This window comes from Miniopterus schreibersii (assembly GCF_964146895.1).
Source record: "Miniopterus schreibersii genome assembly, chromosome: 14".
Lineage (NCBI taxonomy): Eukaryota > Metazoa > Chordata > Mammalia > Chiroptera > Miniopteridae > Miniopterus > Miniopterus schreibersii.
In genome coordinates this window covers 49,500,909-49,524,947 of record NC_138114.1, presented here as the reverse complement: position 1 = coordinate 49,524,947, position 24,039 = coordinate 49,500,909, and the positions used below count along the sequence as shown (strand labels likewise).

Genomic DNA, 24,039 nt, shown 5'->3' with positions numbered 1-24,039 from the left:
GCGCTGCAATGGGCAGATCCTCTAACATGACTTCACTATGTGACACGAGGACTTGCGTCTGTGCGTAAAAGCACCGTGAGTGCCGCAGCTACTAACGCAGACTGACAACGGGCGTGTTGTTTTGGAGACTCCAATACCGACAGCGGTGTTGCCACGGGTGACGCGATTTTCCCAACACGGCGAACACTGCTTGGTAATGTTCCAAACAAAACACGGCGCAATCTCCCCTTGATCTATTAGTAGCTCCATTCCTAGACGATTCGATGGATAATTGACACCGTGTTAAAACTACCTTCTGTTTGTATGAATAAGAGTTATATCCAGGCTCAGGGCATTAGAAGTTGCCTTTTCACGCACATGAATATCCTTTAGGACACCCCAAAGTCATGCAGGACCCAGGAGTGAACATCCTTATAGAGCACTGTTTCATGCTCTGCTTGAAGTCTGGGATCCTTGGCGCCTACTCGCTGAATTTATGGCATCCTGTCCCCCCCCTAAATATCCCTAATAAACTCTAGGGAGCAGTATTGTCCCCCTTGGGAACCACTGATCTAGCCCCTGTTTGCCTTGCCAACACTGGTCTTGTCCTACTCTCCCCTTGTTCACTGCATTCCTGGCTACACAGCTTTTCTCCATCCCTTCAACACATCAAAGGGCCTTTGCACATGCTGTTCCTTCCACCAGGATTGCTGTTCCCAGCTGTTCACATGGCAGCCTTCGCATCCTTTGCGTCTCAGCTCACATAATGCTTCCATAAGAGCAGCTTTCCCTGGGCACCCTAATCTTCAGTAACATACACATATCTCCTACTCTGCCAGTCTCAATCATGTCACCCTGTTTTTGTCCCTCAGGGCACACATCACTGCTGTAATGATCCTTTTCTGGGCTATCTTCCCCACCATACTGGTACCAGCAAACTTTTCTGTAAAGGACCAGAGAGCAAATGTTTTAGGTTTTGTTGACCATCTGGTCTGTCACAGCCCAACTTTTTACAGCTCAAAAGCAGCCACAAACAATATGTAAACAAATGGGTGTGGCTGTGTTCCAATAAAGCTTTATTTACAAATACCGTAAATAAAATCCAGGGGGTTGGATTTGGCCCGTGGGCAGTGGTTTGCCAATCGCTGCTAGACTCTAAGCTCCATAGAAACCTGCACCTGAAACCTGCATGATCATGTTAATCAGTGTCACCTCAATACATTTTATTTTTTAAAAAAAGAAAGGGCTCTCAGAGGAGGTGACATCTGAGCTGGCCAGGAGAAGGGCAGGGGAAGCAGAAGTCAAGAGAAGCTATGGTCAAAGTCCAGAGCCAGGAGGAACGCGGCCGTGGAAGACGCAGAAGTGGGGAGGCCAGCGAGGCTCCCGGCCTCCACCTGAGGTTTCAGGTGGACAGACAGCCCTCAGGATGCCCTGAAACGAGGGCAGGACAATGCCACTCCCCTCCCACGAGAGGGGGACCAGAAGACAAAACACCGATCCTAACAGTGGGCCAACCAAAGCAAAGAACAAACAAAAAGTGGGGGTAAAAATGAGGCCCGCTGCCCACTTTTTCTAAAATAAACCTTCGTGCACGTAGCAATGCCGAGATGTGAAACCCAGGGAGCCTCCAGTCAGCACCTTGAACTCCACGCTCCCCCCCAGAGACCACGCCTGGTGGCTCTATGTCATTCAGGTGCCATCTAGAGGACCACGGTGCTGAGATGCTGGGAACCTCAGATGATCTTTTATTAACTGACAAGCGAAAGCTCTTTCCCGTCTGCATATGTCTTGAGATAATGCGTTCGGGCCGCCTCCGCTTGATAAACAGCAAGGGCTTCTCGCCCCATCAGTGAGTGGGCGACGCTCTCGAACCCTTCAGAAAACAGTCACTCACGCCAGCAATCTCGGGGCGCTCGCTGGGGGCCTGTTGGCGACATGCGAATGCCAGGATCACGCAGCGACAAGCAGGGAAGGCACCGAACTCTACCTCGCCACCTTTTTAATGAGTAAAATCCTCTGGCTGCTGCCGGGGCCCTCGGAGACCAGCTATTAATGAGCGCTTAGAATAGACTGTGCCTGTTTTATACGTGTACGGTGGCCTGGGAGAGACACTTCAATTTCCATTTTACATCTGCTGCCATGCTCAAGTGTCTCCTTAAGGGCAGGAAAACACTTGGCAAATTTTGTCTTTAAAGAGACACGTTCAAAGAGAGCACTCCCTCCCCGCAGCCACATTCTATACGTGAGCGCTTTTCAATTTTCAAAGCATATATTTAGATTATGTATATGAAAACCTGAGAGACGCTGGGAGGCCGCACACAGCTCTTCCTGCCTCTTGGGGCTGCGGGGAGGGGGGCTTTGGGGTTTGTCCTCAGATGCGACGGCTTCATTCATCGAGATGGGGATGGTGCAGGGGGCGGGGACAGCCTGTGTTTGGTCCTATTTGCAGACCTTGGGCCCAGCCAGAAGACCACGTGGGTCCGAACTTGATGAGCAAAGCCATTTCCACGGAGACTTCATGCACAGGATGTGAGCTGAGATGCGAGGAGGGGGGCTGGACTGAGAGCCTGAGCCAGGTGAGGCCGGGAAAGGAGGTGTGACTGGCCCAAGTCCACCTGGGGGACAGGTGATGGGGCTAGATTCGGGCGGCAACTTTCCAGGGGTCTTTCCAAGATCAGAGGAGGGTCTTGAGTGGAATAGAAAGGAGGAAGTTGGAGATAAGAGAGGACTCTGGGAGACAGCAGATGCTTGGAGGTCTCCTGGGTGCCCCGTTGTCACAGGAGACATCGCCTGGAACGGGGAGTGAGGCTGAAGGCCGGGAACGCACCAAGCGGCCCGTGGCCTGGTGGAAAGCACGGCCTCCCCCCGGCTCTTGGACTGAACTTGGCAGCTGTGCTCGCCAGCTCAGGCTGCGTAAAAACACCGCAGACCAGGGGCTTAAAACAGACAGTGATTTCTCACAGTCTGGAGGCCGGGCGACCAAGATCAAGGGGCCAGCATGGTCAGCGTCCAGCGAGGACTCTTCCTGGCTTGCAGACGGCTGCCTCCTCACTGTGCCCCCCCCATGGCAGAGAGAGGGCTCTGCAATCCACCCCCTATCAGGGCACCGATCCCACCACGGGGCTCCACCCTCATGACGTCATCCAAACCCAACCCCCCCCCCCAAATACCATCGCATTGGGGGTCAGGGCCACATCTGAATTTAGGGAGAGCATGGACGTCTAGTCTATAGCACCGGCTGAGTGATCTTGGGCAAGTCACCTAGCCTCTTTGAGCCTCCGCTTTTCATCTATAAAATGGGTCGCCATCCCTCTGCCTCACGCCTACTGTGAGGACAACGTGACCTGCCACAAGCACAGGGCCCGGCACACGGGTGGGCCGGCCCAGGGGTACCTGTGTGTGTTTCTACAGCCCAACAGTCATCAGGATCTTCCAGAACAGGAAACCACTCCTCCAATCAACCTCATAAGAACAATAGGAAAATATCTTATGAACAGAAGAAATTCAGAGAAATAAAACTAATTTTGAAAGGGGACCACATGGGATGGACATCGCTGACAGCGCGATTTACCGTTGATTTCATCATCGTTGCCATCCTCAGAACAAACAGCCCCAGAAAGCACAGTGGTTCCAACCTAGGCCAGTGGCACCCCAGGGAGTTTCCAATGTGTGTTGCAAAGCGCCCGGTTAGAGACTCTGATTCCCAGCCTCTCTTACAGCTGGCTGTCGCCACGTGACTCAGTTCTGGCGCTGGAACGGGAGAAACATAGGGAAGGACCTCGGGGGAGGTCCTCTGAAAGGGAGAGAAGATGGCTAGAGATAGACCTTTGGCTTTACCCTGCTCCTCCTTGGTGCCTCCTGGAATGCGGGCCCGATGGCTGGAGCTGCAGCAGGCATCTTGAAACACTGAGGATGGAAGCCACATGTTGGGAATGTCAGAGCAGGAGGAGAGACACAACCTGGCCCCAGATGATCATGAAGCTACCACACCAGCCTACCCAGGACTTCTTGTACACCAGAGGGGAAACCTTTGTGCATTTAAGCCACTGTCGTTTGAGTTTTCTGTTCAGTGCAGCTGAACCTACTGCTAATATATATACATAGTTACTAGAGGCTGGTGAGTGTGTGAAAGAGGAGCCCTGGGTCCCCTTCTTGGCAGGAAAGGTGGGTGGGAGGTGGGGGGAAGGGGCAGAAGGTCAGGGTGCAGGATAAGGGTCCCGCAGCACCCCCTCACTAGTGCCCACTGCTCTTGGCTCATGCTGGGCCTCCGGTGAGCGATCCATCTCTCTCCACTTCATCTTCTAGAGATCTCCAGCCTAAGCCAAAATCTAAGGTGGGACCGGAGGGTGTTGCCACAGGAAACGGGTGTAAGTCAAAACGAACCTTGGTTTTGGTCCTCCCTCTGACTCTTACCAGTTGTGTGTGACTTCGGACAAGCCACTTAACTTTGAACCTCAGTTCCCGCCTCTAAAAATGGGAGTCCTAGTAACACCTGCCTCAAAGGGCTACCTGGGTGATGTAAATACGGTGCCTGAAACTCAGCCCTCAGAAATGGCAGCCGTTAGTGCTGCGGGTCATTATGGATGAATATTGTTATTGTCACAGAGAGGTCCCGGGCAATGGTGCATCCTCTCTCCGTAAAGGCGGGGTAGCTGGGCTTTGGCCCATGGCATTGCTCTGTTTCTTCCCAGGTAAGGTGGAGTCAGTCTTGGTGCCACTAAGATCACTGTCAACTGTGAGAACTGGAAAGAGGACAGGACCAGGTGGGAGGAGACACAGCTCCTGTCACTGGCTTCACCACTAACTAGCTGTGTGACCTTGGGGCAGTCACAGAATCTCTCTCTGCTGGTGTTTTCCCATGCGGCAGAGGTGGGCATTGGATAGATCAGAGCCCCACTCTGGGGGTGCTACCTGTTGGTAGATCTCCAAGCTGCCAGGATGCCCTTGCCTGGCTCTGTACTTAATACATACAGGGCGGCCCAGGGGAGAGCAGGTAGCCATGGAAACAATGCCCTGTCTGGGAGCCTCTGGATGGACAGAAGTCTGGGACCTTGACTTCACATGTCATCCTTTCCCTGCCCATCTCTGCCCATCTCCAGACCCTGCAGCGTGTCTCCACTGGGTTTTCAAATGCAGAGAGTCGGCTTTCGCGCCTGAATGTGTGGCGCTGGGGCTGCCCGGGGCCTCTCCAGATGTCCAGCCCAACTCCCGTTCCATTGAAGGCTCCGCCCAGTAGTTTCTTGAGGAGACGGGGGTCGTGTCCCTTGCACTAATGTTTACCTGCATCGGCCATTCGGTGCCAAGTGATGCAACTGCTCGGTGGCGTCCTCTGAGCCTTTTGCAACCTCGAGACGGCACTGCCCTGAAAAACCCAACGTGTTGCCAGAAGCGTCGCTTGTCCCCTGATTGGCTTTTCTCCACGCTGCTCCCAGAGCCCGCAAGTAGGGGTGAAATGGCTGATGTCTCCGGATGCCACGGAGGCTAATCAGGCTTGCTGGGCTCCCAGCATGCTCTCTGCTGTCAGAAACCGGCAATTAACTTAATAGGGTTCTGGAAATGGAGGCGATCCGGGAAGCGTGGCACGTGTTGACACTCTCCCGCTGCTCCAGGCAGCCTCCACCACTGACTCGCGGGCTCTGTTTGCTATTTGAATTATTTAGGAGCTTGTTATGTGAATTAAAAAGCAGCACTTTGCAGCATTAAGTCTAATATTTTGTGATCTTCAATTGATTAGGTGGGCTACCAGGATTCCAGGGAAAGGTTAAGATGAAACGCGCCTCAGACAGGCCCCTCTCGCCGGTCTGCTTTGCTTTTCAAAAACATTGATGAAAAAGCCCAAAAGAGGCAGCTTCCTTTTTCCCTTCCAAGTGAGCCTTCTGGGACCTGTTTTCAGACCATCAGAGCTTACTCTGAAGACACCAGGGGCTCTGAGTTCTCAGACCAAAGGGAGGCTGGTCCCCATTTCTCTACCTTTCTTTTCTCTCGTTCTTGGCACAGATACGACTGATGGTGTGATGCCCAGGGGGACCGCATCCCAAGCCTGGGCCTGCAAAGGGAAGGCCCTGCTCTGGGTTCCCAGCCACTCGCTTGGCCAAGGGTGCATGTAGCACAGCCGCCCTGCCGTACGAAGTTTACAGACCGCCAAGCTCCTGGGGACTCCCTGCCACGAGCTCCGATTTAAACTCTTCACCCTGCCTGCTGCCACAACCCTGGCCGATGACAAAAGCTTTCTACCGGGCATTTCCCATAACTGCCATTCCAGTCCACCCTACACTGTGACCAAAGGGACTTTTCTAAAGCCCAGCTCTGGCTGTGACACTGCCTTGCTCAAAAACCCTCAGTGGCTCCCCGTTGCCAGTTGAGTTGAGTATATACCCATAACCTGGCCCCAGCCTCTCCTTCGAGCTTCATCTTCCATCGCTCCCATATGAACAGCCAAATTGAGCTACTTAGTGTTCTAAAAAACAAAAACAAACACCCTCTGTGTTCTAAACCCTCAAGCTCTGCTCGTGGCTGTCCTTGACAATGAAAAGAGTAAATAAGTATGTAATACAGAGCTGCTGATGTTCCAAGCACTTCACCTGTTCTTGTTTAATACTCATAATAACCCTGTAAGCTAGGTCCCTTTATTATCTCCGTGTTATACGTGGTAAAGCTGAGGCTCTGAGAAGTCAGGTTACTTCCCCAAGGTCACTCGGCTAGCTGGGATTCCAATCCAGGCAGACAAGTTTAATCTCGATTTCACTGCCTTGGCAAAGCTAGGCCGGCCCCTACCTGGGTTCCCTCTTTCTCCTCTGAGGTTTGCAGCATCCACAGCACCACGGCGCTGACTTATTCAGGTTGCAGGTAGAGGTACAGAGCTCTCTTTACCAGGACGCCACTCCTTGAGACAGCCTGGGCCTCCTTTGTGACAGCACAGGGCCAGACTTTGCACATAGTAGTTACTGATTCAAGCTGCCTGTCAACCTGACTGCAGGGGGGCTCCCCGTCAAAAGTCATGCCCCCCCATGAGGAATTAGCTGGTCCCTATTGCACCTTCCGAGAGGCAGAAGGAGTCACTGTATCCCCTCTCCACGGTGCCCAGCACCCAGAAAAGTGAGTGTTTCTGAGATCAGCGGTTCACACGGTTTTCCCGAGAGGCAGGGAGAACTGATCTCATTACACCCATTTTACAGACAAGGAAATAGAGACTCCCCAAGGGTTTTGGTGCATGAGCAGCAGCTCTGGAGCTCTAATCACAGGGTGTTTGGGCTCCCACCAAAGGGGCTCAGCACTCCTGGGTGCCTGAGAACTGGCACATGGGCACCAGGACTATCAGGCAGAGGCCTGACCCAAGCTCGGGGTAAGAGCATGGGCCCTGGAGTGAGGCTCTGTGGGTTCCAGGCCCAGCTCTGCCACTTGCTAGCCCTGAGACCTTGGACAAGCCGCTGGACCTCTCAGTGTCTTATCTATAAAATGGGTTGACGTTACTTCTCACCTCCTAGGGTGCTGTGAGGATTTAAAGAGCTAATGACGTGTGAAGCAATGAGAACAGGGCCTGGCGTAGGGTAGGAACCACTGTGTGTCAGTCACTACTGACACCCTGTTCAGGGAAACACACACACACCTACCTTCTCTGTTTGCTTCTGACGCTGTGTCGCCTGGTAGCCGAGGCTGCCTCTTTTCGGTCTTGGAGACTAACGGAGGAAGGATGCAGTGTGGTGGTTAGAACGCGTGGGCTCTGGTTCCAAGTCCAGACCCGGTCACTCCCTGGCTGTGTCACCTTGGCCAGCTCTGTGTCTTCTCTGAGCCTGTTTCCTCCTGCATGAAAGGAGATTGTAATAGAACCTATTTCATAGAGATAGAGTATTTCCTTACGTGATATAACACACATGAAGCACCTAGGATGGTTGCTGGCATATGGGAAGCACTAAACAATGTCAGTTATTATTGTATCTCTGCCCCGGCACCTATCACTGTGCCTGATCCAATGGTGCTAAGCAACTGGTTTGGGCTATGTGAATGACTTGAGTATTTTTATTTCTTGTAGATAGCCAGAGGTCTTCTCCAAATTCTCTCCTAAAGATAGGACCCCAGGACAGGAGCTAGCCACCAAGGATGGCCACCGTGTCCCAGATACTCATTGTTTATAATGATCTCACTGAGTAAATAAATAGTGTGAGATGGGGAGCCAGGCCAGGCCTTCCAAAAATACTCTATCCCTGGCTCCAGCCGGGGCATGGAGACACAGTGACCCTAGCCAGTTGACTCATCTCCCCAACCGGAGCTGAGCGCTGGGGCAGCCCCACCCAGCCTCTCTGGCTCCTTCGGATGGCCTGGCAAGCCCAGCAGGAGCCAGTCTAAGGCAGCTGGCTCTGGGGAGAAGGGAAAGCAGGTGTGAACCTGTGATTGATGCCAAAGAGGGGGAATCAAAGAAGCGGAAAAGCTCTGGCCAGGGAGATTGAGGACAAAAGGCCACTGTCACAGGATGTAGTCACTGGACGGGGCTGGAGAACCCTGCAGGGCAGGTAGGATAAGGGTGGGCATTGCTGTGCTGTGGGTGTCTACAGGGCTCCTGGGCCCAAGCTGGCCAGAGCCAGCACAGCCCTCAATTAGGGAGAAAGTCCAGAGGGTCCTCCGTCAGCTCCCTGGGAGCCTCGGGAGAGCTTAGAGAGATTGGCTCCAGCCTCCGGGTCAAAGCTGGTCAGATAGAAAGATGGTGATCCTGAGAAAAGTCTTCAACTGTCTGGCCCCTTCTTGAGAACCTAGATCTCTTTAGGATTTTTTTTTTTTTAATTTTGAAACTATTATTTCCATGGTGACAATTTCACCTATTACCCTAAATGACAGAACCAGGCGCTTAGAGGTGATCCAGTTCAACCATCTTGGTGTATAAGTCAGAGGAAGTGACTCCGCTCATCCACTCTAAGGTATATTCTGCGCACCTACTCCTAGCAGGCACCGATCAAGGTGCTGGGGACCTGCGGAGAGCAAGACAAATGAGGTCCCGTTCTCAGGAAACTTACACTTGTGGGAGGAGACAGGTAATAAATGCTAAACAAATAAGGAAAAACATTCAGATCAGGATAAATATCAGGAAGAAGACAAAGAGCGTTCTGATAGTGATGGCGGGTGGTCATGAGGATCTCTCAGACAGCTGAGCGCAGGCCTGAAGCAGAGGCCATGGCAGGAGCAGGGTAAAAGCTCTTGTTGCAAGTGCAAAGGCCCTGAGGCCAGGACTCCGGAAGGGGGTCCAGGAAAAGGGAGGGGGAGATGTGACTGAGGTGGAGTGAGGGGGCCCTGTCAACATTTATCAGGCACTTTACTTGGTGCCAGGCTCGATTCTAAGCATTTTCTTTACAAATAGTTTATTAAATACCTGAAAGGACCCTTGAAAGTAGGGTTCCATTATTAACTCTATTTACAGCTGTGGAAACTGAGGCCAGACAGATTAAGGAACCCACCCTCCCCACCAAGTTACCCCACGAGGACAGGGCAGGCAGGATTCCCTCTCTGGCATCCCAAATGCAGAACCTCCACCCCAGCAGATCCCAGGCAAAAGCTGGAGGGCACAGCCTCTGCGGAAGGAGTTGGGATTTTGTTGAAGTACAACGGAAAGTGTTCAGGTCACACCGTTGGTCAGATCGATGGTTACTGAGCACCTACTGTGTGCCTGCTGCCCAGCCCCATCCCAAAGCCCTAATGGTGTGCCAGGCCGCCCACAGCCAGGGAGCCTGGGGTGGGGACACCAGACACACGCCCCTCTCAGACGATCACCGCTTTTCGGGCTCTCCCCTCAGGCCTCCCCAAGCGTCTCCCTTTTGACCCCGGGCTTTGCGGCTTTGGGGGTTGAGAACTGGCTCTCTGGGCTCCAAGAGGCTCTGATCTCTGGCTTCCTCCCCACCCAGAGGCCCGCGCCCAGATGGCACTCACAGAGCCCTCCCCCCGCCCCCTCGATCGGGCGCGCCGCCTCCTCCAGGGAGCCCTCCTGAGTGTCTCCAGGGGAGGCGAGCGCGGCCTGGTTACTCTATTATCAGCGCGCCCAGGACCACCCGCCCGAGGAACCCTGGTCCAGCTCCGTAAGCCCCTAGTGCCCGCCGTGCCCACGGCGCCCACGCGGAACCCCCCGGGCCGCCGCGCGCACCCCTGACCCGCGCGGGCCGCGGGGCTCCGAGCGGCCCGCGGGCCCAGCCTCCGGCGGCGCGGCCTGATTGGCAGGTCCCCCCGCGGCGGGGAGGGGCCCGGGGAGGGCTGTTGTGCACAATTGCTGTTTTTACTCCTGCCACCCTTAATTCAACCGCTGACAGAGAAAGGAGGGCCCGCGCGGCGGCTTTGTGTCACACACTCGCTGTAATTTGCTTGCAAAGAATTAAATCACAATTACCTGCCATTCGTTTTGCATAAAACGACAGTGAGGAGTCGGCCGTCGCCGTGCGCTGGAGAGGACAACAGCCCCATTGTTGCCATATTAGAACAATATTTCTCAATTTGAAACTTAAAACATTCGAATTAGCAGCTTTGTGTGACTGCGGTGGCCCGCAGATAGGCAAGACTGACACCCCACCTCGGCTCCAGACGTTACAGTTAACGAGCATAATTTTCACTCATTTAAGTCTAGACCGATCTTTTAAAATCGTTGCATTTATTGTAGAAGTATACCTCCCCAACGCTGGAAAGGAAAACATCATCTTTTATCTGTTACCTAAAATGATAAATTACCTAAATGCCATGAAAATTCCTCTGGCTGGAAGAAAAATCAGAGCACACTGTAATTAACCCACTTGAGATTTGTTTAAATGACCAAAGAAATCACACAGTTTTCTCAAATAAAGTTACTTCTGTTCTCATTTTCTCCCCTTTTAGATATGGTCATCAGGTAAAAATGACTGATTAGCTTTTAAACCGAGGCTTTTAAAGTGTATTTAAAATTTCAATTCTGCAAAATTACATCACCGTTCACCGGTGTGTTCAACAAATTTGAAGCCAGGCTGGTTTTTTAACAACTTCTGTAAAAGTAAACGGCTGCTTTGAGTGAGCTGTAGTTTCCATTAACATTAATGGTTTTCCAGTAACAAAATGTAACTGTTCAATCAAGCTTGCATTTTTTTTTTTTGAAAAGTTACTAATTGTAAGAACTTGAACAACAAGTGAAAACAGCAAATAAATAAAAAAATACAATTGGTAACCTTGGGAGCTGTGTGCAGGGGCAGGAACCTGCTATAGCAACTTTACGTGTGTGACAATAAAGAGAAGTGACCCCCAATAAGGCTGAAAATAGAAAAGACGAAAAAAATAGGAAAGTAGAATTTTACAGACCTGAGTGGCAAAGAGCAAGCTGAAATGCAGATTTGGTACAGGGAATAATTAAATGTGAAATAAGAAAACCTTGTCGCCTAGGGAAAGCAAGTCAGAGAGGAAGTAAAAATAATTCTGCTGTTGTTAACAGCGGACTTTCCTAATTTAAAAAAGTGCAGTCTTATGATTGAAATGTTATTAGTATTTTAAGAGTTTTATTTTTTAAAGAACGAGTATAGGGGGCCAGCTGAATTTTTTTTTAAAATGGCCTTTTTCTTTAAAAAAAAAAAATTATTGTCTGCTGCCTTTTATTTTTTTGTAACGCATGTGAAAATTAAAATGTTTAATTTTCTTTTTAGTGACTTTAATTTTCTTAAAGTAATTTTTCCTTTCTTCTTACGGGAAGAGAATAAACATTTGACTTTAGCAGAAAACAAATCACACATGGAACAAACCAAGGACTCAACTCTATTTTCATGACTGTCTTTTTCTGAACAATAACCCGCGGAGAAGGGGATTCATCGGGCAAATGAAACAATGTCCCTGATCTATATTCCTGTTCTGGTGTCACTTCCTGGGACATCGGCAACATTTTCAGTTCCAGCCCAAGCCACGGCTTCCTTCAGAGCAAATCAAATGTCTTTAAAGAATATTTCTGTTTGAAAAGGAATTAAGCTCTCCTGGAAGAATTTTAAAGGTTGTGATTTTCACAGCCTGATAAAGCAGCACCTTTAATGAAATTCTAATTAGCAATTTCATGCACTTTGCTATTAGTCATATCAGATTAGTGCACATTTTCACAGCCTTCCTTTAATTAAGTGCACTTATTCCAAGTTTCAAACACTTTCCTTATAAGATGAAAACTGTGCTGAAATGTTATTTAGTAAACAGAGGAAGTGTGAACGTGTAGGTGTGCGTGTGTACAGGGACGGGCATTTTTAACTGTCTACAAATTTTTTTACATTTGGAGTTGGTGAGCTCGGGTTTCCATTCCTCCTTCCTCGCATTCTCAGTGTTTCCTTGCTACGTGGAAGGGACCTATTCAAACCCTTAGCCCAAGAACACATCATGTGTATTTTGCTTAAAACATATTTTCTGTGTGTGTGTGTGTGAGAGAGAGAGAGAGAGAAACTATACAATATACAATATTTAGTTTAAAAAAAAGTCTCCTCTGAAAAGCAATGAGCAAGCATTTGTCCATATAGCACCCCCACCCCGTCACCTTTTGCAGGCACCTTCTTTCCTTTGAAAACAGCAATGCGATGTCGCTCTACCTTCTAAATTTCATTCCAAAGCCCCGGCGAGGAGCACGGGCAGCCAGCTGGGTGACGGGGGGCCCGGGGACTCGGGGCGTCTTCTTTCATTTCAGGCTCCACTTCTCCACTGGAGAGCCCAGCAGCCAGGCCAGTCACTTCCAGGCTCGGCGGGATCTACCCCTGGGGCGCGCACCCTGCAGCCCCGGCGTCCCGGACCCTCCCTCCCTCCCTCCCGGGCTCCTGGAGGGTCGCTCCAGGGCCGGGCCACTGCGCTGGGTGGCGACCAAGCCGATCCTTATCTGTAGCTTTTTGTCAAGAGGAAATTTTTGTTGCCTGTTTTGCTCAGAGGTTGAAAGTTGTAATATATTAACTAATTGCTTGCATCTCTAACACATGTTCTCTTGTTGGTGTCATTCATTTATACTGTAACATTTTTGACATTTTTAGATCCTCTCTGGGGACTCCGGGGCCTCTTAGCAGTTCCCTCCATGAAGAGTGTTTGCCTAATGATTACTGACTGACATCTCAATAACCAGGAGTTGGGTGCATCTATTGAAGAGTTCTGGGGTGTGTGCATGTGTGTGTGTGTGTGTGTGTGTGTGTGTGTGTGTGTGTGTGTGTGTGTTTTAATTCATGGTCCACTTTGTCAAGTCATGTGTGAGCCATAATTTAAGCTAATAATTACCAGACATGAATTCAATGAAACATTGGTGTCTACACTTAAAAAAAAAAAAAAAAATAGTCCTGAATTTTAATGCATTCAGAAAACGTTTGCCTAGGGCCAGGCTGGGTCCAACACGCATATGGAAGCACTTTAAAAGTGATAAATGATTTGGAATCTACCCTGTCTACTGGTGTGCTTCTCAGGAAAGAAAATTAGAGCTAACAGGTGTTAGATAGGGAATGCTGGGGCATTTTAATAGAATTGTCAAAATGTTGGTACCAGATGTTGACATTAATGCACACAACTCGGAACGTAATGCCGGGCCGCCATTTAAATGATTATTTGTTTAAATTTCAAGTCGCCAGCAGGAAATCCTTACTTTGTTCAGCACCTTTCTCTACACACCATCCCCCGGCTCTTTCCCCTCCGATTGGCATCAAAGCGCAGTGGCTGCTCGGCTCACATATGCGCGCTTTAAATAATCCATGCCTGTCAAATTTCATTTTTTCCTTTCAGATCTTACTCATCACATCCCCATGGTCTCCGGCCTTGAAGTCGGCCTCAGCGTATTCCCGCACGAGGAGAAAATGATTTAAATACTGCCAGTTACAGGATAATTAATCTTTGAACTACTCGGGAACTTCAAATGTATATAGCAAGTAATCTGCATGAACTTGTAATTACTATGTATTTATACGATATTTGCCATGTAATCACCAAGTCGTTACATGGTTATGTGAGCCTTGTAAATTATGGCAATAGCGGAAAGCTAATCTCGCCCACGCCACTGCAAAGAGCCCGAGCGGGAGCTGCCGGTATCCACTGCAGGCAATTAATCGCGGGGTCCAGAAAGAGTGTCTTTTAAAGGACACTAGAGCCTCTGCCTGCGATAGAGTCCCGGCCTTAGGAAATACGGGGACCGCGAGACCGGGGAGGTGGGCAGAGAGCAGCCTCTCTCATCCTGCTTTCATACAAAGACCGTGATTGGCTTGGGCCATTTATTGCCGCTGGAGTTGAAAGGCAATTAGAAAAAATAATAATCTCTAGGCAAAATCCAACATCAGTTCCACAAGCAGCGCTCTGCTGTGACTAGGGGAAGGTCCAGAAAGAAATTCCAGTGTGAGGCTCAAGAACAAACCCTGGGACAGGTTTGGTTTGTCATCTTTTTGAACCCGATTAAAGCAGAAGCAAAACCTCCTGTTTTTCCAGACCAGGGAAGGCATCTTGTCCCAAGTCTCCAAAAGGAAACTCCTTCACAGGCAAACTGTGTGTGTGCGCGCGTGTGAGTGTTTCTGCGTGTGTCCTCAAAAGCCACATTAGACCACATGGTCCCTCTGGTTCGAAAGCATCCACCCAAATGGGCACTACCTGTCTCTCCTCCTTGTGAGGTCCCCTCCTTTCTTCCTAACTGAACAGCTGAGCTCTGGTTTTCCCTGGCGCAAGAAAGGAGGGGGGAGTGTACGGAGCCATGGCCTTCCTGGAAGCTACACGTGGCCACTCAGAACAGAGCACGGGGGACAGAGGCTAAATTGATACTGGATTTTGGATTTTCCCTGAGTCATAAGCTTTCCTCCTTTCTCAGCCCTACTTAGAAATAGGAGGAAACTGGGCAACAACCTTGGAGGCTCTTCCAAGGCCCGGCTGCTCAGCTGACCGGCACCCAGACCCTCCCTCGGCTCCCAGACAGCTCCAAGACAATGTCCCCAACCCACTCAGGTCCGACGGCCATGTGGCTCAGCATCCTCAAAGCCCTGTCCCTTCACAAGCTCACCCGGTTAGAACTGCACCATCCAATGTGGCCATCTCTAGCCACAAGTGGCTCTATAAATAATTAACTGCAATTAAAGATTCTGTTTCTTGGTTACATTCTCTACATTTCAAGTGCTCAGTGCCCACAGGTGGCTAGTGGCTACCAGACTGGACAGCACAGCTACAGAATATGTTCAAGATCATTGCCAGAACTCAATGTAATTCTCTGCTCTCTGTCCTGACCTTTTCCTGCCCAGAAACACTGGCATAGGTGGGAGGGTGTCAAAGGGCAAAGCCAGAGAGGACTCCTGAGCCCAGTAAGAGGCTGCCTCGCCTCCTCAGTAAGACCTCTCCTCACTGTCCCTCGGCCTGCAAGGCCAAGGTCAGGCCCAGGGCTGAGTGTATTACCCAGACCTCTGTGGGCACTCGCTGGGATGCCTGTTGAGGAGCAAAAGGCCCCGCAGAGCCCTGGGAGACACCTGAGGCCACGGGGGCCTTAAGTAGCTAGTGGCGGTTCTGCTGGCCATATTGGCATCATGGAGATGCCAGCCTTTGCAGCTGTAAGCCTGGGGTTCACTCTGCCTTCCAGGGTAAGAAATCCCAGGCTCGTTTGCTAGAGAGAGATCCTAATTCTTCATTATCATTCATTATCTTTCATCGTACGTACTGTTATTTGCTACCTGACGGGTGTTATGCATTACTCATGATTGCAGCTCTTTTTCCAGTGCCTTCCATATGCCTCACCAATTGCCTCTTTGATTCTCTTTGAACCCTATGAGGTAGGAACTGTGATCCCATTTTACAGATGGGAAAACTGAGGCTAAGGTGGAATCCCTAACCACCCCCCGCCAAGCCACATGGCCGGTCAGTGGGGGATCAGGATCCAGACCTCACCCTGTTCTCCTTCCGTACACACGGGCCTGTTTCTCGGCCTCGCAGGCTTTTCCTGCTCCCAGCAGGCAGCCAGGGGCCCAAGAGCCTCGCTTTCCAGGCCCTCCGCAGTGCTCCCTCTCGGCCTGCAGCTCCCCTGTCTGCTCCACTCCCCTGACGCTGCTGATTGATCAGCCCTCCCATCTGTGCTGGTCTGTAAAACGGGCCCAATTTTCCACTTGTCCCCAGCGCCATGCCTCCTTTGCCACGGGACGCGGTGGCTCCTTTCCTCAGGAGTGGAATGTGTTTTGCAGAGTGTGGTACTGAATTGGGGCTGGCCCTGCGAGTTGCTTTAGTCAGTAAACTGTGGCAGAAGCAGCACTATTCCCGTCCTGAGACTATGCCTTAAGGGACATTGCATCCCCCTGCCCCCTCTCTCTCTCTGGACCCTGCCACCACCACCTCAAGGATCCCAGGCCAGTCTGCGGGATAATGAGAGGTAAATGCCCAGTTGTCCCCATTGCCCAGCTAGCAGGCAGCCGGCTCTGGTCCGCCTGCAGCTGACCACAGCTGCATGAAGAACCTCCCTTAGGCCCGGCCGGACGTGGCTCAGCGGTTGAACATCAACCTAGAATCCAGGCAATCGGGGTTCGATTCTCGGTCAGGGCACGTGCCCGGGGTGTTTCTCTCTCTCTCTCTCTCCCTCTTCTTTCCTTTCTCTGAAATCAGTAAAGATATATTTAAAAAAAAGAAAAAAAAAAAAAAGAACTTCCCTTAGGAAAGAACAGCCCAGCTGGGCCCGGCTCAGTTTGGTGACCCCTGGGACCGTAAAGAAGGGGTGGCTGTCCACGGCACCGCACCCGCGGCGGTTGGGTTCGCGGGGGCCCTAGCTGCACTGCGCTCTCCCAGCCAGGCCTTTTCCCCACCATCTCAGGTGCCTCGCGCTGCGGCCCCCTTCTCTGATTGACCGGTTATCTTTGGGGCAGGAGAGCGCGAGCGGGAGACCCTGAAATGCAGCCACCTGGCGGGAGTCAGCAGCGCCCCCCTCCCCCGGTCCCTCAGCACCATGAAACCTCTTCGCTCACCAAGCAACTGACAAATGGGAGTTTTTATTTTAAAAGTCTAACTTTTTGGCCATTGGGCATGAGATTCATTCCCACTTTTGGTTCTGATTTTGGACCAAACCACAAAACTTCCCACATCCACTGAGATTCTTCCTTTTATTTTCTTTCCCTTCCTAGCCAGGCATCCAGAGGAAAATGCTTCTCCCTCCCAAGTCCATCAGCAGCCAGCAGGGCTGAGGGAGACTCACCCCACTCATGTTCAGTCTTCCCTTTGGCTCCAGGGATCCCAGGGCTTCCCAAGCCTGGAGGGGAACTCGCAGTGGAAACCCCGTAAGGCCTCGTGCCTGGAACGGGGCTGTAGAGCCCCTAACACGTTTCATGGAGCTGGAAGCGAGATGCTGGAGGCTGGGTCATGGCCAAGCTGGGCTGTTCCAGCAACCTCCACGGAGCCTCGTGAAATGTCCCATCACTCATGCTTTGGGTTTTATGGTTTTGCTCTATAGAGATGAGCATTCCTGAACATTTTAAAACACTCTGCATTTATTCAATAAGTAGGTCTTAGTCACCTACTGTGTGCAAGCATGACTTGGAGGGGTATAGTAAGGAAGGAAAACAGGCCTGAGCTTGGAAAGAGCTCACTGATGGACAGGGGTCAAAATGACAGAAGACATCAAAAGGCAGAATAAAATTGGTGTCTGGCAGAGAATAAAAAAAAAAAAGAATAGCTGGTATTTATGGACACTAATAAAGGGTGTTTGCCAAGCACTCTTCCAATTATCTAATATGCATGATGTCATTCAGTCCTCACACCTATCCTATTATGAAGGCACTGTTACCTGTCCCATTTTATAGATGAGAAAACTGAGGCACAGAGAGGCTAAATGATACAGGCAGTCCCCTACTGCATTCCTGAAAATATACTTAAGGATTAAATGAGTGGAACTTGTGTAATAGACTGATGTGTTAGAAATCAACTCCATTTCAAGGATGTAAACATAGAAAATATCAGCACAAATGTTCAAGAATGTACACCTGATAGCTTAAACATTAAAAATTATTCATATATCAAAATGACTCAGACCCTAAAATATTAAATATAAATATAGACAAAAGCGTTGCTAAAATAATTTCTTATGCCAGATCCCTGACCTCATGGGTGGCCTGGAGTGGTGTTTACAAAGCAAAAAGGGCCAGTTTTAATATGGGTTAGAGCATTTGCTGAGAGGGAGGCGTAACTGCAGAGCCAGAGAGACCAGCTCAGCTCTGAGCATGCTCCTGAGCTGAGAGGCTCTCTGCCTGCTGAGCCAAGCAGAGCCTGGGAGCTGGCAAAACTGAATTTGACACAGGGCTTTTCCCCTTTGTAGCTGGGTGTCCTTGGGCTAATCACTTAACCTCTCTGAGTCTCAGTCTGTCAGCTTAGCAGGGAACCATTGCTAACAAACTTCCAGGCTTCTTGGGCTCTTTGGAAGGATCGATTAGAACAGGTCCTTACACCCCAAGTCAGGCTTCTCAAAGTGTGATCCAGGGGACCTGCAACATCACCTAGAAACTCATTAGAAGGCAAATTCTCAGGCCCTAACCCCGCTGAATCAGCCTCTCTGAGTGCAGGGCCCGGGAATGTCTCTGGCAATCGTTAGCTTGGAAACGTTGGAGAACTACCACCTTAAGCGACGCCAGCTCCGTGGGAGAGTCCCAGGCTACCACCGCGGTCCTGGAGGGGTATCGAGGGTGCCTTTTCATTCTCAAAAGCATCTCCGAACGGGCGGTAGATCACACAGTCCCTACACCTGGCTCACATGAGCCCAGCAGTCTTCCTAAGGGACAGAGAATCACGGCATCGCCATGGAGACAAGCGACGAAAAGGGAAGGAGGGCAGGAATGAAGGCAGGTGGGCAGGCTTTCTCTAGGAGCTGCCTTTTGGGGAACTAAAAACAACTAGAATTAGAGGCACGGGGCACGGGCCCCTAGGCTTCCGTGGCCCAGAGGATCCTGGCTATTGGGGCCATTTCTATGTCAACAATCAGGCCGTATATAAATGCTAGGGATCCTCACTGGTCCCCTTGCTTTCACAGAGCCTGGGTGTGGCCTCAGAATTCTTCTATACATGGCACTCCATGCAGCTACTAATACGCCAGACCTGACTCAATCCATCCCGCTTCATCCTAGAGATGAGCAACCTGGGGCCAGACAGACTCCCCCATGGCACAGAGTGTTTGCAGAGCAGGGAGTGTCCTGCAGCTCATTTTTCCTGGCCCTTTGCAGAGAACTCCCAGGGGTGGAGGGAAGCCTGGACATGGCCTCAGTTTCTTAAGCTCTAAAACGAGGCTGAGCATGAATATTTTGTCATCCAAGGATGCTTAGGAGGACAATTAATTGGGATTGTGGCTATTCATGAGCTTCACAATCAGTGACACAGCCCCAAATTGAATGCTCAAGGTTCTTTTTCTCGGCTCTTCCCACAGTGTGAGGCTGCCAGTCCTGAGCAGAGGGTGATTGCACATGGGAAGCTGCTGTCCAAAGAAATCTTGTAACATGTGTCATGGCAGCATGTAAACATAAAACAGACACTTAGAAAATGAAAAAGAGACCATCAAGACTAGGGAGAACAAAAGAGGAGTGTGCAGGTCATAATGGATCACATTTGATTTAGCTGCAGACTTCATGCTGAGCTTCCTGGTGGCAAAAGGGAAAAGGGAAAGTGTCAGCTATGAAGGAGGAAAGCAAAGAAGCATTTTTCAGCTTCTCAGGGGACAAAGAGGTCTTCTTAGTCTTGAATTTAAAAAAGTTAATTTCTCACACAGGGTTTAAGATAGGGACACTAAGTGGCAAGAAAAACAGTCTCACCCCAGGGCTGCACAGCCTGCCTCAGCAGTCCTGCAGATCCCAGGGCCACTTCTGAATCTGACAGTGCAACCTGGATGCTTTCAGATTCATGCTTCCTCTTAAAATAATTTCATTTTGTGACTATTTCTACAGTGTGCACAATAGCAAGAGCACTAAACAGTTCCAGTCCTGGGTTATGTGACCTCACACAAGACACACAACTCTTGCCAAAACTTCTCCACCTGGCGGTGCAGCCACTCAAAATCACTTTAGAATTATAATCACATCAGAAATGCGCACCACGTAATACCAAATGGAAAAAAAGGCGGATGCAGTACTGTAGCTATGGCATGATTTCCCCTGTATTAAATAAGTTTACAGATGACTAAAAAGGCCAAATACAGGGTGCTGAGGACATAGGACAGGGGTAGGAGCCAGCCCTTCTGTCTGGGTTCAAATCTTACCTCCCACGGCCACTTATCTGTGTGGCCTCGGGCAAGTCACAACCTCTTTGTGCCTCTTTCCTCATCTGTAAAATGCAGGTAATAATAGTACCTACCTGGTGCAGTTGCTGTGAGGAGTAAGTGGACTAATACGTAAAAAGCACATATAATGTACCTGGCATCCAGTGTGTGCGTGTACGTGTGTGTGCGCGCACGTGTGTGGCCCCTGAGAGAAGTCCAAGAGATAAAATCCAAAACACTAAATGTCATCTGGTGATGATTTTCATTTTCTTCTTTATGATTTTCTTGACTTTTCAAATGATTTTCTTTATTTTACTTTTCTGCTCAGGCTGGAAAAAATGCTTTGCGTTTGACTTTCATTATCTGCGATATCGGAAACGCGAGCTTGATCCAACACCTCCCAGGGTCATCGTGAGGTTCAAAGGGGACACTGGACTCAGGGGTTTGTAAACTGTGAAGTGCTGTGCACAGGAGGGGAATTACCTGTACAATCACACCAGAGCCTCAAACCCGCAGCGCTTTGGGTACGGTCCCCCTTGGCGGGACCTGTGGCTGTGTCTCCCTCACATTCCGGCCCAGGATCTGGGCTGGGGGCTGCCTTCCTCTCTCAGGTGAGTCCTCTCTGAGCCCCTGGAGCCTGAAAATCATCTCTCCCCACACCCCTCAAATGCTTACCAGCCCCTCAGGCTTAGAAGCCGGAGGGCCCTTCGTCAACCCCTTCGTGATGGAAAGAATACCTTTCCTGCACCCTCGACCCACATGCACCCCCACCCTCGCCACAGTCCAGCCTCTGAATGTTTTCCATTAAACTCAGGGATCTTTTTTTTCATGTGCTGGGGTCTCCTTCCTTGAGCATTTACCCCACCACTTGGGGGGCATCTGGGCCAGCCCCCTCCTCCAACTCCCTGATCCAAATTCATATCTAGATATGATATATTTTTAAAAACCAAGAGGTCTTTTGGGCTTTTCCACATTTTCTCTTAGAGTATTTTTTTCCTTGAAGCAAATTTGGCATCTTAAGCGAGATACCCCCGTATATTTATGGGAGTTTAATAACTTCTTCCATTAATAACACAGACAAACTAATTTACCCAAACGTGTCTGTTTTAAACTCTGGGAACAAAGGGTGGGGGGAGGAAAATCAATCTTTCCTTTGTACTTGAGCCACTGACCCGTTAAAGCTTTGAAGATCATTTCTTTAAGAAATTGTGAGGAGTTATTTAACTACAAACAGCAGCTACCTTCCCATTCCAGCTGCGTAATCAAGCATAATAAATTAGAGTTAAAAAAAAAAAAAAAAAAAAGTTGACTCCATTTTTTCTTTCTTTTTCTTTTTTTTGTATAACCGAAAATCCTTAATAGCACTTTGACAAATCGTCTTCATGGCTCACACCGCGCACTCCGCCTGCCCTGGAGCTGGGTAGGCCAGGCTGAAGCCATTAGGAGACATTCCCGATCGTCGGGAGAAACCCAGGTTTTACCCAAGACGCAGGCTTGATAAAGTTCCTGCCACTGGCAGGAGTGAGCGCTGCTGTGCGACCTGGTCACCCTGCCCAGGGTGGCAGTTTCCGGCCTTCGCCCTGCCAGCCCACCCCGCTGAGGGACGGCACCTTGAGAAGGAGCAGCTCAGGCTGGCCCGATGGGCGTCGGGGACCCTCCCTCCCCAAGCTGGCCGGCATTCCTCCGTACAAACCGTTCTGATCCACTCTGATAAAAATCAGTCTCCGTGGGTCTTGAAAGAGTCAAAGGCCCTTCTTAATCAAATGATCAACTATTCATTTTGAAAGCTTGACTGGTTCAATTAAGATCACAGGCAGGAGACAGGCTGGTCATATTACCCTCCTTCCCAGCCGGCCTGGCCAGTCGCCGTCCCCACAACCTACCTCTGACCAGCCCACTCCTGCGCCTGCCCGATCGCTCAGCCGCCCCTCGGTGAAATCTGACTACCCTTCAAGGCCCCACTGCTCCCACCTCCTCCCAGAAGCCTTCCCTGGCCCTGCCAGCTGGCCTTGCTCTCCTCCCTCCCGATCTCGCAGCCATATTGAGTGTCCCCTCGCTGGGGATTTCACTGTGGCCTGTCTTCAGCCCCTAGTCACTTTCCATGCCATCAGACTGTAAGCCGCAGGATGGGGCCGTGGCACCTACACCCCAATCGCTGACTGAAGAGGGGCCTTTATCACCCCTGTGTGAGCCTGCGGACAGGCAGCCCTTGGTGACAGAGGGTTGGCTTCCAAAAGTTCCCCTGTGAGCCCGCCATTTGGAATTTAGAACGAGCTCTTTCATTTTTTTCCAGAATAACAACGTTCTGAAATGAAGCAACGACGCTCCGGTGGTGGCCACGTCACAGGCGAGCCCACAGAGTCCTATTTCGCTGGTAACACAACTGCAGTCCTACTCAACAGACACGCTGCAATGAACAGTGTCAGTCCCCCGGGCGCTACATGACGTTTTATGGGCCAGCCCAGGAACTTGACCCCATTTCCACGGAAGGGCAATGCTCTGGTGAGAAGCACACTCGCCTCCCCTCCTTCCCATCCACCCCCGGCCACAGCAGCCGGCAGGGCACATACAGAAAGGGGGCCGGGCTCTGAGCACCCTCTCCTGCTTTCTTCCCCTGATCAGCTCAGCCTGGTTGCACCTAAAACAAAAAAAGAGGGGGCCTCAGGGAACCCTTGTTGGCCAGAGCCTGCCCCTGGCAGGGCCAGCTGCCCCGTGGAAGGGGCAGCAGGGGTAGATTGGGATACAAGTTTAGGGATCATGGGGGCAGCGCCTACACCACAGGCCTGTGGGCAGCAGGCCTTCCACGCAAGCCCAGCCCTCAGATGTGTTACCTCCCAAAGGCCGTATTTTAATCAGGAGAGACAACAGAGCTACCCCTGAGCTCTGATGTCACCGTAACTTAGGCTCTAAGCTTTCCCCTCCTGTACCTGGCACGGGCCATGTAGACTGGCGCCTCCCTCCACCCCCAAACCTCAGAGCACAAGGTCAGACGATGCTGGCACCTCCTGGGCTCTGATCCTGCTAGTCTGTCCACACTTCATGCTGAATTTCTATTTTTTTAAACAACGACACTTAGGGACAGAGTGATTCCTGTCTTCCCACCGGTTAATCAGCCCCCTAAGAGCACCTCCTTCAGAATCTGTAACTCACAGACAATACCACATAGTGTCCCCTCTGATCAGTGACCAATAAATTATGTCCATGTCAGCGCTGTGTGTGCTTTTTAGAAATGACTCCACCCCAAATTTCAGACCCACCCCCTCTTCAGTTCACGTGAGCCCAGAGCACCTTTTAAACCAATATGTCAACAGCCGGGAGGTTGGCCCCGGAAGGAAAGTCAGAGGCCTGCGCGGCAGGGCTGTTGGGCAATTCTAGTGGCAGAGCCTAAAACGGGGACGCTTTCGGGGCCTGCTCACCTTATCGCTCCACCACTTCGGCAGACGCTGTGTTAGAGCCCGTTTAAAGCATTCAAGCATATAATCAAATTTCAGTAATGAGTTATTAATTAAGCAGGGGCAACCAATTCTCTGCTAACTGCCTCATAAACAATCGACAGGAGATTTGTGAATTTTGACTTCCTGACACTATTAAACAAATCAATATTAGGTTTCAGACACCGCGATTCAGACTGTTCTCTCTGTTATTTGGCAGCCGTCTGCCTGGAATACTAATGAAAGAATTAAGAGCTGGAGATTTTGCATGTGTTCCATCAAAAAGATCCTTATCTGTGGGGAATTGGGGCCTGATTTGCATGGAAGAAGTCTTTGCTTTTGTAGGTACGATTTTTTCTCAATATGTCACTCATTAGTATTTATAAAAGCACTGGGCAGCGCAACGGCCACCGGGCTTCAGAGCTCGCAGCCAGAGCCCTACTGGAGAGAGCTGGGAACAAAGCG

The 24,039-nt window shown here is 50.5% G+C and overlaps 1 long non-coding RNA gene across 2 annotated transcripts; it reads right to left on the bottom strand.

The window, feature by feature from the left end:
• Window positions 1-1,962: 1,962 nt before the first annotated feature.
• LOC308567009 lies at window positions 1,963-12,826 on the bottom strand. 2 transcript variants are annotated; one of them, XR_014000255.1, is made up of 7 exons: window positions 12,528-12,810; window positions 7,590-7,779; window positions 5,260-5,341; window positions 3,817-3,885; window positions 3,551-3,729; window positions 3,373-3,441; window positions 1,963-2,769 (listed from the first exon to the last, which is right to left on the bottom strand). It is a non-coding gene; the product is annotated as an uncharacterized lncRNA (long non-coding RNA). The 2 variants fall into 2 exon arrangements; XR_014000254.1 differs by having other exon boundaries at window positions 2,234-2,769; window positions 12,489-12,826.
• Between the last annotated feature and the right edge of the window lie 11,213 nt (window positions 12,827-24,039).